The sequence below is a fragment of the Cherax quadricarinatus genome, chromosome 92, assembly GCF_038502225.1.
Source record: "Cherax quadricarinatus isolate ZL_2023a chromosome 92, ASM3850222v1, whole genome shotgun sequence".
Classification (NCBI taxonomy): Eukaryota; Metazoa; Arthropoda; class Malacostraca; order Decapoda; family Parastacidae; genus Cherax; species Cherax quadricarinatus.
The window spans coordinates 8,051,500-8,070,931 of NC_091383.1; the positions used below are offsets into that span (position 1 = coordinate 8,051,500).

Sequence of the window (19,432 nt, forward strand, 5' to 3'; positions counted from 1 at the left end):
CCTGGCACCCCAAACTTACCTAACACAACCTCTCTAAATGTTTCTCCTACTTCAGCATTTAGGTCCCCTAAATAAATAACAAAAACTCACGATACCGTGACTGGAACGATACCACAATTGCTCTCTCTCATTATTATAATTATGGGGGAGCACTAAACCCGTAGAATTATACAGCGCATGTGGGGGAATGGGAGGTATTCAGGCTTAATTCAGGAAACTGGATCACAGACCCAATTCCCTAGATCAAGAGCCCCTCACCAGCATCAAGGAACCTCACTTGAGGGACTCAGTAGTTACAGGATTGGTACCAGTAGTTAAAGGATTAGTACCACTAGTTACAGGATTAGTACCACTAGTTACAGGATTAGTACCAGTAGTTACAGGATTGGTACCAGTAGTTACACAACTTGTACTAGTTACAGGATTGGTAATAGTTACAGTATTGGTACCAGTCACAAGATTGGTACTAGTAGTGACAGGGTTGGTACTAGAAGTTACTAGTTACAGGACTGGTAATAGTTACAGGATTGGTACTAGTTACAGGATTGGTACTAGTAGTTAAAGGATTAGTACTTGTTACAGGATTGGTACTAGTTACTGGATTGGTACCAATAGTTATAGGATTGGTAGCAGTACTCACAGGATTGGTGTCACTACTTGCAGGATTGGAACCAGATGGCTGACAGTCAGCAGATGGTTACCAGTCAGCAGATGGTTGCCAGCCAGCAGACAGTCGACAGTGAGCAGATGGTTGCCAGTCAGAGGATGGTTGACAATCAGAAACAAGAGATGGTGGATCTAACCTGGCCCAGGGGTGTACCACTGTCATGCAGTACAGTGGACCCCCGACATTCGATATTAATCCATTCCTGAGAGCTCATCGAATGTCAAAAGTATCGAAAGTCGAATTAATTTTCCCCATAAGAAATAATGGAAATCAAATTAATCCGTGCAAGACACCCAAAAGTATGAAAAAAAAAAATTTTACCACATGAAATATTAAGTTTAATGCAATAGAATAATTACAATAACAACAATAACAATAGATTAATAACAATAGAATAATTGACACTTACCTTTAATGAAGATCTGGTGATGATTGATGGGATGGGAGGAGGGGAGTGTGTGGATGGTGTTAGTGTTTAGAAGGGGAATTCCCTTCCATTAGGACTTGAACTGGCAGCCTCACCATGCCTTACCACACTGTGTATGCCACTACGATTCTTAAATCTTTCAAACCAACCTTTGCTGGCCTTAAATTCACTCACATCACTAGTTGCAGGCAATTTCTTTACCAAATCATCATGCACTCCGACACACGCACTCCACTTTCGTACTTTGCAATTATCTCTTTCTTCATTTCAATAGTCATTAGCACCTTTTTTCTTGAAGGGTTGGCACTAGAAGCTTTCTTGGGGCCCATGGTTACTTATTTTGCAGAAACAAGCACCAAAAACAGTGATAATATGGAATGTACCAAATGTATCTTTAGATGCGCGCACACTGGCTGGCTTGTAAACACTGGCACACACGGGGCAGTTCAGGCCACACGTGGACACGTCTCGTACGAATCATATCGAATGTCGGGTTTTCCATCGAATGTCGAGGCGAAATTTTTGCATTAAAATGCATCGAATGTCGGATTTATCGAATGTCGATGCCATCGAATGTTGGGGGTCCACTGTATTATATACCAAGGGAGGATATCTTCACTTGTTCCACTGGATGCTTATGGATGCTGTGTTGGTTCCGTTTGTCAGCTTAATAAGAGGAAGGACTATGAGATGCATGATGGTTCTGTATTTTCCAGTATATATGGTGCACAACAGAATTATCATAATGACAGATCAGTAATCAGCGGCTAAATACCCTGATAATTTAAGCTCAAATGTAACCCAGAGTTTACCCTTGACCCTGACCTTGAGCATATAAGGTGCAAGCTGACTCTCAAGGACTTTTTGTGGAAAAAAAAAGGCATGCCTTATGTGCCAAAAAGTATGGTAAGTCAGCTAGCTGCTAATAATAATAATAATAATTTTATTTTGGCATGATACATGTTTATACAAAGGAATATAATAGTTGGGTGTACATGCCAAAAGCCCCTTTATATGCAGAGCATTTTGGGCAAACTTAAAATTAATTTAAGATTAACAAGGCAGTAACAGTACATATGGTCATTAGATGAGTTATGTCCCAGCTTTCCAATGGTACCCTGGACTACCAGGGTACCACTGGTGCTGTTGATTCTTCACTTATTCTGGCTGAGGACCTGAGGCGAGATGCCACAATATTATTTAAATAAAATAACAGTTCTTCTTTTCCTCAGCAAACTGGCTGTATCCCACCAAGGCAGGGTGACCCAAAAAGAAAAACAAAAAGTTTCAAAACGACAGTTATCATATTGTACTGCTACTACCTACTACTACTGCTATTGTTTGCAAAGAAAAACAGACCTCTTGTTACCTTCAAGAGGGAGCTGGTCAGGCACCTTAAGTCAGTACCTGACAAGCCGGGCTGTAGTCTGTATTGTGGAAAATACTGTATATATTTTCCGGAAATACGGAGAGGCTAATAAAATAATGCAAAGTGCAAATATGCCTCTGAGGGAATGGAATAGTAATTCGTCCAAATTAAAGGACAAAATAAGTAAAGATTACCCTGGAGATGAAGTGCCAAAATGTAGTAATGTATTGGGTTTAACTTGGGATACTGAGAGAGATTTGTTAATGTTAAAACCTAATAATTACAGTATGCCCAATAAATTAACTAAGAGAGTTTTGCTTGCTGAAGTTTCCAAATGTTTTGATCCACTAGGTTTAGTGTCACCCCTTACTATAAGAGGGAAATTATTAATTCAGGAAGCATGGAAACTTAAATGTGCTTGGGATGAAATTCTACCTGAGGAATTCATTAACAGGTGGGATGAATTAATTGGTGATTATGAGAAAATTCCAATGTTGGAGTTCCCATGCCAGGTGGCCAATCCAAATGGGAAAAATGCACTCCACATTTTTTGTGATGCTTCAAAATTGGCATATGGAGCAGTTGCTTATCTTCAATGTAATAGTGTTATTTCTCTTGTTATGTCTAAGACTAGTCTCCAATTAAATCACGTACCTTACCTCAGTTGGAATTAACAGCCATTTATATAGGTGTCAAATTAGCTAATTATATAAGAAATAAGTTGCAGGAGATAAATATTAGCGACACTGTAATTTGGTCTGATAATGAGGTATCCTTACAATGGATTCGTAATGGAAACAGTAAAATTGTGTACGTACAAAACAGAGTCGCTGAAATTAATCAGATGCAAGAGAAGTATAATAGTTTGGGTCAGCAAATGTTAACATTTAATCATATACCAGGTGAGGAGAATCCAGCTGATTTCTTGTCTCGAGGTTTACCTTATGCTAAATTTGTAAATGCTGTATCATGGTTTAAAGGACCGAGCTGGTTGGTAAATAAAGCTAATTGGCCTGTACAAAAGGCGTATATTGCTCCTGTTGAAATTATTGTGACCACCACTCCAATAGTTTGTCCTTCCTTAGCCATTGATATAAATAGGTATTCTTCTTTACCCAAACTAATCAATGTAACTAAGTTGGTGTTTAAATTTCTAAACAAGATGAATATCTCATATAAGTTTTCACATCCTCTTGAATTTTGGATAAAGAGGGTACAGGAGGAAATCTATGGAAATGAGATTAAATTGATGATGGAAAGAAAAATTGTGAAAGGTTCCATAATAGAGAAATTGGGGCTGTATTTAGAGAACAGTGTAATTAGGTGCAGAGGTAGGTTACAAAATGCTGAATTGGGTGATTATGCTAAACACCCTATCTTACTGCCCAAAACTCATCATCTAACAAATTTGATTGTTCTAAATGCACCATAGTCGTGGAGAATCTCCACGACTATGGTGCTGTTCGCACCTACTCCTAGGTTGAGGGACTGATTACCTCATCTTCTGTACATAGTTCTACTGTCTTCAAGTTATGTCCTAGAATTTGTATTGATAAAGCCACTGGATGGCGAAACGTCTACAATAAAGATACCCAGATGTTGCACATGTGTCTTACTCTCATCTTGTCGGTATTATATACCATTCGTACACAACTTGTCAGACACTGCAACATCATGGAATCTTAATTCTGAGGACATGTACATAACCTTCACGACTACGACAACTACTACTACAACTAACCCATCTCTTTGGGAAGGACCTACTTCCACTGGGGAATCCCGCCTACCAGTGAATTTGCCCTCGTCTGCTTCACCTGACGTTACTATATAAGCGCCAGGATTCTTTCTTCTGCTTCAGAATCTCCACGACTATGGTGCTGTTCGCACCTACTCCTAGGTTGAGGGACTGATTACCTCATCTTCTGTACATAGTTCTACTGTCTTCAAGTTATGTCCTAGAATTTGTATTGATAAAGCCACTGGATGGCGAAACATCTACAATAAAGATACCCAGATGTTGCACATGTGTCTTACTCTCATCAAAAACGCTGTAATAATATGAAATGTTCCGATTGTATGCTTGGATGTTACCGCGGAGGCTGGCTTGTAAACAATGCCACCGGCAGAACATGTGAGGCTGGCTCAGGCCGCACATTAGACGCGTCTCGGATGAATAGTGTTGAGCGGGTTTTTTAGCGGTATGCGAGGCAAAATTTTAGCGATAAAATGTATCGGTATGCGGATTTAATGTTATGTGATGCCAACGGTATGCGGGGGTCCACTGTAGTAATCAAAGAAACTAATTTCCACAGACGCAAGTGCCTTGAATCTTCACTAATATCCGTTTCTAATACAGTTAAACAAAACAGAGGCAGCTTCACCATCTCTGAAGTCTTAGCAAGAATCCTCCTGAAAACAGTAAACCCTACCATCACATAGTCTCTCCTGTTATACTACACAAAGCACATTACAGAGAGTGAACACTGAAACAGGCTGCCTCTATCCAGCCTCCAATAGAAATATTTATTTAACCTATTTTGATGTTGCCCAAGTAATAGCTTTTATATCCTTTTACTCGTGTGCGAGTTAATTGTTCTAACATATTGTATTACTACTACAACTTACATTACTACTACTACTACCACTAGTATTGCACCTCACTCTGAGCCTATATATACCCTCGGTGTCCATGTATTGTTTGTAACGGCTTGATAAAGCTCCTGGAGAGCGAAACGTTATCACAATAAATGTCACATTAGTTGCACTTGTGTCCTTTTACTTTACACCTTCCTTAGCTCTAACTATTGGAAACTCCTGACCTAATCCCATTTATTTCTCCCCACTGAAACTCTCCTACTACCTGTTTCAGCTTTGTTTCACAGAGCCAGGACATCCAAATTCTTTTCATTTATAACATCCACAATCATCTCTATCTTGTCATGTGTACTATATCCATGCACAAACATCCCAACTTAAAGGTTTTATTTTCATTTTTAGTAAACTGTAAGGTTGGCATTTTAGTTGTAATGTAGGTCAACTGTGCTTGTAAGGTCAAAAATTTACTTGAATGACCAGTGTAAATTGTCACAACCCTCGCCTTGGCACAGCAAGACTCCTGGTGCCGTTCCTTTGTGCCTCATGGAGGGCGACTCCCAAAACCTGGGGTTAAAGGGGGTTGCAGAAAAGACAATATAAGCCAAGGAAACAGCTAGGGAGGGAGAGAGAGAGGGCCTGTGAGTGGGAGCTCTGGACAGCCGAGTGTGTAGTGGGCCGCTTGGGGCGGAGCTCGGGTTGGCTGGTCGGTGAATTGAGAGAGAGTACGAGTCCGTGTTACTGATAACGTTCTCGCCCCCTCCTGGTAACAAGTCCCATGAGTCAATTATTATACTATGTAATTCTCTAAGATAATGGTGTATTCCCTCTCTTTATTTTATCAAGTAAACTATAGCCATTATTCTCATTTTTATATGTACCCTCTTGTTAAGCACTGGGTAATACAGGAGACAGACATGCTCACTTGTTGGGATACAACAGGCAGAGTGAGTGAATGTCTCACATAGTTGACTTTTACGACAAACATGGCTTACGCAGGAACAATTCTTATTCCACTTCCCCATGGATTAGAAAGGAAAATAAGAACAAGAACTATTAAGAAAAACCAAAGAACACTCAGATGAGTGTGTATACATAAATGTATACATACATGTGTACTGTGACATAATTGTAAGTAAAAGTACTACCAAGATATACCTCTTATCTTGTGTTTATAAAACAAACAAACAAACAAAAAAAGACATCAGCACTCCTACCATCAAGTAGGACAAATAAAGGTTTCTGTCTTGCACTCATCTGGCAGGACAGTAGTAGTAGTAGTAGTCTCCTGGGTAGTTGCTGTCTACCAGATCAAAATGGAATTCATGTGTAAAGCCTGGGAACATAACTAATGATCAGAGGAAATGTTATTTTAGTGCCAGGAAAGTCTGTACTGTTTATTCTGGACCCTATTTTGAAATTTGTATGAAATTGGCCAAATTACCAATTTCTGATCACTTTTTTTTGGGTAGCTGAAATAATTGATTGGGTAGTTTCTTGGGCTCAATCAATGAAATGGAAGATAGCTAAGAATTTGGTCAACTGGAACAATGTAGTTGGCTTCAAATAGGACTCGAAGTGGGCAAAATTGCTGATGCATAAAAACACAAACAGCAAAATTTGTGTAATTTCAACAATTTTCCATCAAATTTCATGCTTTTGGGTTTATTACCTTCAGAAAAAGATTCTCTACCATTTCACAAGAAAAAAATAATTTTTGTTTTGGAAGAATCTTGGACATTATGGACACTTCAGACTGGGAGTCTGATTACTCAGGGGGTTAAAGAACCTACTTACCTTTGTTTCTGACTATGCACTGAAGTTTTTATTTTACTATGCAGTCACCTCTTTGGATCCTCACTTCTTGTCCATACAATCCTGTAATGAAAATTATAATTTAATCACAAAAGTCTATTCACAGCATTTCTCTCAAAAAACTTCAAATTTTACTGCTCACAGGGAAGAAATGAGGGTGAGAGTTGATAAGGAGAGAGGAAGAGATGAGGGCAAGAGAATATGAGGAAGAGATCAGAGGGAAAATATATGGAGTGACTTAGGATGTGTAAGCAGGTAGGATTACAGGTTGATCAGAGGTAAGGTATACAGAATGACTTAGGATGGTTAAGAGGGCAGGATGATTACAGGCTGTTAGTGATCTTCTGGTTGCCCAATAAGACCCACCAGTCTTACATGCTGTGAGGATCACTGTGCTGCTGCTGCTGCTTGTCTGCTAACATAAAGTAGGTCATCCCCGAGCATTATGAAGAGAGTGTCAGTCAGGCTTGTCAGGTGAGGACTCATTCACCCCCACCAGCCACTTACTAGACCCTCAAGGTAGGTGAGAGGTCTATCCCCCTTTGAGGAAACCCCCAAGGGTAACCCACTGGGGAACCAGTAGGGGACATGTTTGCAGGCTTATTCCACTCCCTGATATGCTGCCTCTCACAGACTTACATGTTTGTCCCTGTCCACAACTCCACCTGTATTAGGATGGGTAAAGAAGGATACAGAAAGGAAGAGGGGAAAAGAGAGGAAACCCAATGGGTACTACATTATCAGGATGGGAGCTAAACTCCTCGCTTGAACATTAGCTGAATTGATACTTTCTCTGTCCATATTACTACCTGTTCAAATTTCATTGTACAATCTCTTAGTAATTAAATATTCAACTACCTCATTTTGTAATTTTACTAGTAAGCATAAATCACCTTATGTGATTTTCTTATTTACTATTGTTCGCTTGAACATTAGCTGAATTGATACTTTCTCTGTCCATATTACTACCTCTTATTTTTTTAAATACTGTCAATTGATATTACTTACTAAAATTAATAAATATCATTTTTACTAAAATTTCTATTTACTCTTAACATTTTTGACTTTTAATAACCATTACTTGTCTAATTACCTTTACCTGTTTTAATACCACATTTACTATCCTAGATTACTCTTAATTACCTTGTACTGCCATATAACCTCAAGTATAACTACCAGTGCAATATTGAATGAAATAAACATTACTTTTTCACTTTTTTGTAATCATTATTGCTTACTAAAATTTTATTAAACACCATATTTACTACCAGTCAATTTTACTTTTGTACATTAAACATTATTTTATACTTCCCATAACATTTTGTTGCCAAATTTTCAAGTTTTTATATTCAACCCCAACCTTTGTATTATCCTTTGTACCTGTGTACCTGGGTACCTGTCTACCATCTTACTATCATATTATAACCAAGACATTACCATTGTGATTTTTTACTATTATTCTTTTGGTACTTTAATTGTGAATTTTATTTTGTCAATTTAAATCTATAGTTATAATCTTGATCTTGTCAACAACCTATACCAGACTCTAGTACAATTGCAAGTACCATTTCAAATTGTATTTTTATATTATAAGTTTATATTATAATTCCTACCATCTGTCCATTTAACTTTGCTTACCATTACTTAATTTTAGTCCCTTATATATTTTCTCCTTTATTTTAGCTTTATATAACTATCCTAGTTTATATATCCACAATTGTTAAAATAATCAAGGTGCTATTCTCAGGTGCTAAAGTAGAATAAGTTCACAATTTTGCCATTATATTCCAAAGCTCATTTATTTGATTACCACTTTATTCTTCACCACAACCTATATTAGTCCCTTTTTATTATAATTTTAAACTATAATTCTAACTTTAAAAAATTACCTTTATAGTACTACCTACTATCATATTCCCAAGCTCTATTATATGATCATCACTTTATTTGTATTAGTCCCTTAGCTCATTATTTTACATTTGTTAAATAATTCAGGTGCTCTTTTTTAGCTTAAGACTTTATACTTTGTTTTATACTTAATTCTAACTATAGATTCACTACAAATCTTATGATTACAAGCATTGATCCTGATACCAACCTCTTATTTAATGACTTAAATGAATCAAACAGTTACTGTAATTACTACACTGCAGAACAATCAAAGGCACTTCTCAGTGCCAACAACAACATAACTGTCTTTAACTACAATATCAGATCTTTAAGCAAGCATTATGATGACCTCATAGCATTACTAAATTCCTTACATGCCAATATGTCCATCATTACACTAACTGAAACCTGGCTAAAGCCTGATAGTACAGATGTCTATGCCATTCCTGGTTACACAGCCATACACAACTGTAGGCCAGACCAACAAGGGGGTGGCACAGCCATATACTACTCAGACCAACTAGAATGTATCACTAATACTTGCACAAGGGATGAACATGGGGAATATATAATAGCTAAATTCAAATCCAAATACCTACAAAAACCTCTCACATTGATAAACATCTACAGAGTTCCACAGTCAAACATTAGCCAATTTAGTCAAAATCTAGGAAGTATGATAACTGATGCACGCATGAACAAAGATCACTTACTACTCTCAGGTGACTTCAATATAAATCTCCTACAAGACCAGGACCCACACGTTACTGAATTCACAAACACAATGAGTAACTGTATGTTACTACCAACAGTAACAAAACCTACAAGAGTTACAGAGACTAGTGTTTCCCTACTTGACCACATCTGGACCAACACCATATCCCCTTTAAAATCAGGCATAATTACAGATAATACCACAGACCACTACCCTACTTTCCTCATAACAACGCTTGGTAAACTACCCCAAGACACTACTAAAGTCACCTTCAGACTTCACAATGAGGCAGCCATTAATAACTTCACAACAGCATTAGCAAACATTGATTGGCACACTGAGCTAGAAATCTATACAGATATTGACGAATGTATTAATAATTTTCTAAAAAAGACCCAATACCTCTATAACAAGCACTGCCCTAAAAAAACTAAACAGATGACAGCAAAGAGACTGAACAGTCCCTGGCTAACACCCAGCATTCTCAAATCCATAAATACAAAACACCAATATGAAAAACAGTACAGAATGGGTCACATAACCAGAGACCAAACAAAACGTTACTCGTCAATCCTAACCAGCCTGATAAGAAGGGCAAAAAAATTGTATTATGAGAACAGATTATCCAACTTACGAGGTGATATAAAAAAGACCTGGAAAACCCTATCAGAAATTCTGGGAACAAAAAAGATATCACGAAATAGCGAAATAAAATTAGCAAAATCAGATGAACCCCAACTCCCACCAACAGAAACAGCAAACAGACTCAATGATTTCTTCTCCACTATAGGACAAAACCTTGCCAATAAAATCCCAAGCTCAGATACCCCACCAAATGACTACCTCACCGGCAACTACCCGAACACACTGTTCCTAGCTCCGACTAACCCATACGAAGTCTCCCTTATTATCAATGCACTAAAAAACAAGGCAGGAGATTTAAGTACCTTACCACCCTTTATATACAAAAAAGTGTCACAAGTGCTATCTCCAATCATTGCAACACTCTTTAACAAATCCATCGAATCCTCCACCTTCCCTACAGTACTCAAAATAGCAAGGGTCACCCCGATCCACAAAGGAGGAGACCAAACAGAGTTGAATAACTATAGGCCAATATCCAACTTACACCCTCTCTCAAAAATCTTCGAAAAATTAATTCATAAACGAATCTACTCCTACCTTATCTCCCAAAACATACTCAACCCCTGCCAATTTGGATTCAGGCCTAATAAAAATACTAATGATGCTATTATACACATGCTAGAACATATATACACTGCAATAGAGAAAAAAGAAGTCCCACTGGGGATCTTCATTGACTTACGTAAAGCTTTTGATACAGTTGACCATGACTTGCTCCACGTAAAATTGTCACACTATGGTATAAGAGGGCACTCCCTCAACTACCTCAAGTCATACCTCAGCAACAGAAGCCAATATGTGTACGCAAATGGGGCAAACTCTTCTGCGCAACCAATTACAGTTGGTGTCCCACAGGGAAGTGTCCTTGGCCCTCTTCTCTTTCTCCTATACATAAATGACCTTCCAAATGCTTCGCAATTACTCAAACCCACACTATTTGCAGATGACACTACATACGTCTTCTCTCACCCGAGCCCAGTCACACTAGCCAATACTGTAAATACCGAATTACAGAAAATATCTACCTGGATGAGGACTAACAAACTTACACTAAACATTGACAAAACCTACTTCATTCAGTTTGGTAACAGAGCTTCAGATGTCCCTCTTAACATAATGATAAACGGATCACCTATCACAAAGCTAACAGAGGGAAAATTCTTAGGAATCCACCTTGATAATAGACTCAAATTTCATACACATATACAACAAATTTCTAAGAAAATTTCCAAGACTGTAGGCATACTATCGAAGATACGGTACTATGTTCCACAGTCAGCCCTCCTGGCCCTATATCACTCTCTTATTTACCCCTATCTCACCTACGGAATTTGTGCATGGGGCTCAACAACAATTAACCATCTCAGACCACTAATTACCCAACAAAAGGCTGCAGTTAGAATGATAACAAATTCTCACTACAGGCAGCACACTCCACCAATATTCAATACACTAAACCTACTCACCATACAAAACATCCATACTTATTACTGCACCTATTACATACATAGAACACTTAACTCTGATATTAACCCTCCCCTCAAACATCTCCTTGCCAACCTCAACAGAACACATGACCATAACACAAGGCACAGATCACTCTTTGATGTTCCTCGTGTTCATCTCACACTATGCAAAAACTCAATGCACATAAAAGGCCCTAAAATCTGGAATTCATTACCTGTAAATATAAAAGAAACACTACCTGTTTATAAATTCAAGTCTCTACTCAAAGATCACTTACTCACCCAAAACCAAATAAATACTGAATAACTGAACCTTATAAATTGTATATCTTAAATGTTTCTCACAATTATATCACATAAATGTTAAACCTAAAACCGAATCTAACTTTATTATTTTTTAAATACACTACCTAACAGAATCCTTCATATGACTGAATGCAACCATATGACCTGTCTTTGTAATACTCACTTGTGCTTTATAGTAATCTGTTTACATTAATGTTTTATCACTGAATTCATCATTGCTTAGTTAATCTTAAGTTAATTTTAAGCCAGCCCGTAATGCTATGCATAGTATAAGTGGCTTTGGCATGCTGCTCTTATCTGTATTTTTTTGTACCTCTGTATGTGTGCTCAAATTTATAATAAATAAATAAATAAATAAATAAATAAATAAATGGGAATGGAAGGCAACATTCACATTTGAACCAAGGAAAACAAGGATCAAGCTCCAGTTCCTTGGTTCAAGACTTCTTTCATTATCTCTTTTCATGTCTATGCCATAGTACTATGTGTTTGAGCTCTGGGTCTGTGCTGTTGTACTACACGACCTGGTAGCACAAGCTATCAGGTCCAACTCACACCCACCCACATCCACTCATGTATTTATCCAACCTATTTTTAAAGCTACACAAACTCCCGAGTACAGTTATAGAGGCTAGAACGTTGTGTAGCTTTAAAAATAGGTTGGATAAATACATGAGTGGATGTGGGTGGGTGTGAGTTGGACCTGATAGCTTGTGCTACCAGGTCGGTTTCCGTGTTCCTCCCTTAAGTCAATGTGACCTGACCTGACTAGATTGGGTGCATTGGCTTAAGCCGGTAGGAGACTTGGACCTGCCTCGCATGGGCCAGTAGGCCTTCTGCAGTGTTCCTTCGTTCTTATGTTCTTATAAGAAGCAACCGAATGCCTGCAATGTTTATTCTGGAACTTACATTGAAATTTGTGTGAAATTGGCTAATTTACCAATTTCTGATAAATTTATTGGAGAGTTGAAGTAGTTGATTGGGCAGTTTCTTGGGGGCAATCAATAAAATGGAAGACACTAGTAAGATAACTAAGAATTTGGTTGACTGGAACTATGTAACTGGCTTCACACAGGACTCAAAGTGGGCAAAATTCCTATGTAAATATGATGACAAAGCAAAATTTGCAAAAGCATAATTCCACCAATTTAACAAAAACTTTTGTGCTTTTCCTTTTATTACCTTCAGAAAAAGATTTCCATTTCCGAAGAAAAAAAGAAAAATTTTTCTTGAAGATTCTTGGACACTTCAGATGACGGCATCTGGACACAGGAGGTTCAAGAACCTACTTTCCTTTGTTTCTGACTATGCACTGAAGTGTTTTTTTTTTTTTACTATGCAGTCACCTCTCTGGATCCTCACTTCTTGTCCATACAATCCTGTAATGAAAATTATAATTTAATCACAAAAGTCTATTCACAGCATTTCTCTTAAAAACATTCAAATTCTACTTCTCACAGGGAAGAAATGAGGGTAAGAGTTGGTAAGGAGTGAGGAAGAGACAAGGGTGAGAATTGGTAAAGAGAGAGGAAGAGACAAGGGTGAGAGTTGGTAAAGAGAGAGGAAGAGACAAGGGTGAGAGTTGGTAAAGAGAGAGGAAGAGACAAGGGTGAGAATTGGTAAAGAGAGAGGAAGAGACAAGGGTGAGAGTTGGTAAAGAGAGAGGAAGAGACAAGGGTGAGAGTTGGTAAAGAGAGAGGAAGAGACAAAAGTGAGAGTTGGTAAGGAGAGAGGAAGAGACAAGGGTGAGAGTTGGTAAAGAGAGAGGAAGAGACAAAAGTGAGAGTTGGTAAAGAGAGAGGAAGAGACAAGAGTGAGAGTTGGTAAAGAGAGAGGAAGAGACAAGAGTGAGAGTTGGTAAAGAGAGAAGAAGAGACAAGGGTGAGAGTTGGTAAAGAGAGAGGAAGAGACAAGGGTGAGAGTTGCTAAAGACAGAGGAAGAGACAAGGGTGAGAGTTGGTAAAGAGAGAGGAAGAGACAAGGGTGAGAGTTGGTAGAGAGAGAAGAAGAGACAAAGGTGAGAGTTGGTAAAGAGAGAAGAAGAGACAAAGGTGAGAGTTGGTAAAGAGAGAAGAAGAGACAAAGGTGAGAGTTGGTAAAGAGAGAGGAAGAAACAAGAGTGAGAGTTGGTAAAGAGAGAAGAAGAGACAAGGGTGAGAGTTGGTAAAGAGAGAGGAAGAGACAAGGGTGAGAGTTGGTAAAGAGAGAGGAAGAGACAAGGGTGAGAGTTGGTAAAGAGAGAGGAAGAGACAAGGGTGAGAGTTGCTAAAGAGAGAGGAAGAGACAAGGGTGAGAGTTGGTAAAGAGAGAGGAAGAGACAAGGGTGAGAGTTGGTAAAGAGAGAGGAAGAGACAAGGGTGAGAGTTGCTAAAGAGAGAGGAAGAGACAAGGGTGAGAGTTGCTAAAGAGAGAGGAAGAGACAAGGGTGAGAGTTGGTAAAGAGAGAGGAAGAGACAAGGGTGAGAGTTGGTAAAGAGAGAGGAAGAGACAAGGGTGAGAGTTAGTAAAGAGAGAGGAAGAGACAAGGGTGAGAGTTAGTAAAGAGAGAGGAAGAGACAAGGGTGAGAGTTGGTAAAGAGAGAGGAAGAGACAAGGGTGAGAGTTAGTAAAGAGAGAGGAAGAGACAAGGGTGAGAGTTGGTAAAGAGAGAGGAAGAGACAAGGGTGAGAGTTGGTAAAGAGAGAGGAAGAGACAAGGGTGAGAGTTGGTAAAGAGAGAGGAAGAGACAAGGGTGAGAGTTGGTAAAGAGAGAGGAAGAGACAAGGGTGAGAGTTGGTAAAGAGAGAGGAAGAGACAAGGGTGAGAGTTGCTAAAGAGAGAGAGGAAGAGACAAGGGTGAGAGTTGATAAAGAGAGAGGAAGAGACAAGGGTGAGAGTTGGTAAAGAGAGAGGAAGAGACAAGGGTGAGAGTTGGTAAAGAGAGAGGAAGAAACAAGAGAGTTGGTAAAGAGAGAGGAAGAGACAAGGGTGAGAATTGCTAAAGAGAGAGGAAGAAACAAGAGAGTTGGTAAAGAGAGAGGAAGAGACAAGGGTGAGAGTTGGTAAAGAGAGAGGAAGAGACAAGGGTGAGAGTTGCTAAAGAGAGAGGAAGAGACAAGGGTGAGAGTTGCTAAAGAGAGAGGAAGAGACAAGGGTGTGAGTTGGCAAAGAGAGAGGAAGAGACAATGGTGTGAGTTGGTAAAGAGAGAGGAAGAGACAAGGGTGTGAGTTGGTAAATAGAGAGGAAGAGACAAGGGTGTGAGTTGGTAAAGAGAGAGGAAGAGACAAGGGTGAGAGTTGGTAAAGAGAGAGGAAGAGACAAGGGTGAGAGTTGGCGCTTTCCTCCGGGTGTGGCACCAGGGCCTCTTAGCAAAACTTCAAGCACTGGGCATTGCAGGCTCTACGCTATGTCTCCTCAGTGATTACCTTCATGGTAGATCTCTAAGTGTAGTTCTCAATGGAACGGAATCAGCAAGACATCCTATTGGGGCAAGTGTTCCACAAGGAAGCATGCTGGGACCATTGTTATGGAATGTCTACTTCAACGACCTTCTTCATCTCATCCCAGAACCACATGCATATGCAGACAACTGCACACTGACATTCGCTTATCCAAGAGAAGAAATGCCAGCTGCTCTAAGCTACATCAATCACCAGCTGAGAGCTATATCAGCTTGGGGAAATAGATGGCAAGTAACATTTGCACCTGAGAAAATGCAAATGATGATCGTCTCTAGGCACCATGATGGTAATGCTGGTGCAGTAGTAAGGATGAATGGGAGGGTGTTGGCACCTGGAGAAGAAGTTGATATCCTTGGGGTGAAATTTGACTCCAAACTAACCATGAAGAACCATGTTGTAAATCTTGCAAACAAGGCAGCCAGGAAGCTTACAGCACTTCGCCGTATCTCGCATCTACTTGACAGTAGGGGTTGCAAGATTCTGTACGAGGCACAAGTACGCTCACACCTTGAGTATGCTCCACTTTCTTGGTTTGCCTGCCCCCCCCCCTCTCATCTGCGACTGCTTGACAGAGTAGAGAACAGAGCAAGACGTCTCATCTCTCGCCTGGACCCATCCTGGATAGATCTGTCATTTCAGTAGAGCCTTCAACATAGGAGGGATGTGGGTGGCCTTACTGTTATGTACAAGGCCAATATTGTCAAAGTGCCACACTTGGATCCACTTCAAGGACAGCGTGAAACAAGCTTTTATGCCACAAGAAGGGCAGAAAGCAGCAACTTCACTCTGGCTGTGCCCTTCTCCAGAACATCAATCCATCTGAGATCCTACATACCCAGGATGACTCGAGTATGGAACACATTCGTACAGCATAATGATGTCAACGAGATAAAGTCAGTTGATCAAATGAAAATGCTGGCCCACAGATGGCTCCAACTTCATCCTGTTCCCTACTTGTATGTCTCATAACAATAAAAATGCTTTCAAATGAGCTGATGTAGGTAACAGCTCTTAGCTTGCCAATAAAGTTAGGAATCCTTAACCTGTAAATAGCTTGTCAATAAAGCTAGGGATCCTTAACCTAACCTTGTCAAACCCTGTGTAAAAAAAAAAAAAAAAAAAAAAAAAGACAAAGGTGACAGTTGGTAAAGAGAGAGGAAGAAACAAGAGTGAGAGTTGGTAAAGAGAGAGGAAGAAACAAGAGTGAGAGTTGGTAAAGAGAGAGGAAGAAACAAGAGTGAGAGTTGGTAAAGAGAGAGGAAAAGACAAGAGTGAGAGTTGGTAAAGAGAGAGGAAGAAACAAGAGTGAGAGTTATTAAGGAGAAAGAGATGAGGGTAAGAAAATAAGAGGAAAAGATCAGAGAGAAAATATATGGAGTGACTTAGGATGGGTGTGCAGGTAGGAGGATTACAGGTTGATCAGAGATAAGGTATATGGAATGACTTAGGATGGTTGAGAGGGCAAGATTACAGGCCATTAGTGGTCTTCTGGTTGCCCAGTAACATCCGGCAGCAGTCATACATGCTGTGAGGATCGCTGTGCTGCTGCTGCTGCTGCTTTTCTGCTAACATAAAGTAGGTCATCCCCGAGCATTATGAAGAGAGTGTCAGTCAGGCTTGTCAGGTGAGGACTCATTCCCCCCCACCAGCCACTTACTAGACCCTCAAGGTAGGCGAGAGGTCTACCCCCCTTTGAGAAACCCCCAAGGGTAAACCATTGGGGAACCAGTAGGGAACATGCTTGCAGGCTTATTCCACTCTGTGAGGTGCTCTCTCACAGACTTACATGCTTGTCCCTGTCCACAACTCCCCCTATATTAGGATGGGCAAGGATAGGAATGTGAAGGTTAAGAGGAATTGAGAAAGGAAGAGGGGGGAGGGGAAAGAGACGGGAAACCCAATGGGGACTACATTATCGGGATGGGAGCTAAACTTCTAAAGGTTATACAGTGCCTTATGGGACTGGAAGGCAATAATCACAAGGAAAAATAAAAAGAGGTGAGCTCCAATTCCTTGGCTCAACACAGACACCTTTCATTAAGGGTTCAATCCAAGTAAAGTGGTTAGTTCTAATTCCTTGGTTTAAGAGCCCAGAGTATAAAAGGATAAAGGTTAAGTTGAAACCAGGAAGTGCAGGCAATACAGCACCACTGCCTGGTTCATGACAGGTTCAATTCCTTACATTAACCTCCCTGCCATTGCTCTTGACCATATATTCATGTCGTTTAACCAAGCAGTCACCTCCAGAGGTCCTCACTTCTCCACACAATCCTGTAATGAAAATGATAATTTATTTACAAAAGTAAAAATATATTTATACCAAATTTAAAATTGTCTTCAGTGCAACAGTAGTAAGGCTGCCCTCTATCAATTGACAGCATCAAAGTCAATAAAACTGCAAAAACCATCCTAAAAAACACCTGAGTGTTGCTAGTACCCAGGCACTTCAAGTACAGTGGACCCCCGCATAACGATTACCTCCGAATGCGACCAATTATGTAAGTGTATTTATGTAAGTGCGTTTGTACGTGTATGTTTGGGGGTCTGAAATGGACTAATCTACTTCACAATATTCCTTATGGGAATAAATTCGGTCAGTACTGGCACCTGAACATACTTATGGAGTGAAAAAATATCGTTAACCGGGGGTCCACTATATGTACTGTAAACCATAATAATGGAGAATAAACTTTCCCACATTAATTCTGCAAACAGGTCAGTAGTCACTATAACATTCTTGTACAGTGGACACTGAAACCTCAATTTAATATACTAATGGGAAAGTCGTGATGCGAATGGGTCGCCACACGTCATTTTTTGGCCTCTCACAGCAATAATAAACAGACTGCCAAGGAACTTTCCCATATACCAGCCAGGGCACTTCCCCATATACCAGCCAGGGCACTTCCCCACATACCAGCCAGGGTACTTCCCCACATACCAGCCAGGGTACTTCCCACACACCAGCCAGGGAACTTCCCCACATACCGGCCAGGGTACTTCCCCACATACCAGCCAGGGTACTTCCCCACGCACCAGCCAGGGTACTTCCCCATGCACCAGCCAGGGTGCTTCCCCACATACCAGCCAGGGTACTTCCCCACATACCAGTCAGGGTACTTCCCCACATACCAGCCAGGGTACTTCCCCACATACCTGCCAGGGTACTTCCCACACACCAGCCAGGGAACTTCCACACGTACCAGTCAGGGTACTTCCCCACATACCAGCCAGGGTACTTCCCCACATACCAGCCAGAGTACATCCCCACATACCAACCAGGGAACTTCCCACACACCAGCCAGGGAACTTCCCCACATACCAGTCAGGGTACTTCCCCACATACCAGCCAGGGTACTTCCCCACATACCAGCCAGGGTACTTCCCCACATACCAGCCAGAGTACATCCCCACATACCAACCAGGGAACTTCCCACACACCAGCCAGGGAACTTCCCCACACACCAGCCAGGGAACTTCCCCACATACCAGCCAGGGTACTTCCCCACATACCAGACAGGGTACTTCCCCACACACACGATTTGATTTGAGTGGGACTTGCACATGAATGAATAGAATTATCAAAGCTTATTTCTTGGGAAGCACTGAAAATTAGGCTGGGCAAATACGATTCTGTTAGTGGGATGGTTTGTGAAGGACTTGTTTAATGTGGGCCATCAGGCCTGCTGCAGTGTTCTTGCTTTTTTCCATGCAAACATTTATGGATGAACATCACCCGGACACAGCTGTTGCAGGCTGTGCTGGCAACATCTACAATGACAATGTTGTCTCCCATTTTTGGGAAATCATAAGGATTATTATTATTATAATCAAAAAAGAAGCGCTAAGCCACAAGGACTATACAGCGCTGCAGGGCAGGAAGGAAGCGAGGGCATCAGGTGGCAAAAGGGAGATGGATGAGTAATAGGTTACAGATAACAGCGGGGTAGTGGATGGTGAAAGGGTAAAGGGCAGCAAGAGACTGAACTAGAAAGGGCTGAGGGGAGTGCGAAAAGTATCATCAGAGTTTGTGGAGTAAATCAGTCGTTGTCAAGAAGTCAATGAGAGAGTCAGGATTAAAGGAGGGTCCATCAGCAAG

General features: G+C 40.3%; 1 long non-coding RNA gene across 4 annotated transcripts in view; it reads right to left on the bottom strand.

Annotated features, from left to right (window-relative positions):
• Nucleotides 1-19,432, bottom strand: part of LOC128698342 (uncharacterized) — a 69,535-nt gene that overhangs the window by 26,497 nt on the left and 23,606 nt on the right. For all 4 annotated transcript variants that reach the window (XR_011394624.1, XR_011394625.1, XR_011394622.1 and 1 more), the window contains exons 3-5: nucleotides 17,516-17,604; nucleotides 13,075-13,271; nucleotides 6,853-6,933 (exon numbers count right to left, since the gene is read on the bottom strand). This is a non-coding gene — a long non-coding RNA (uncharacterized lncRNA). The remainder of the gene's footprint in view (nucleotides 1-6,852; nucleotides 6,934-13,074; nucleotides 13,272-17,515; nucleotides 17,605-19,432) is intronic.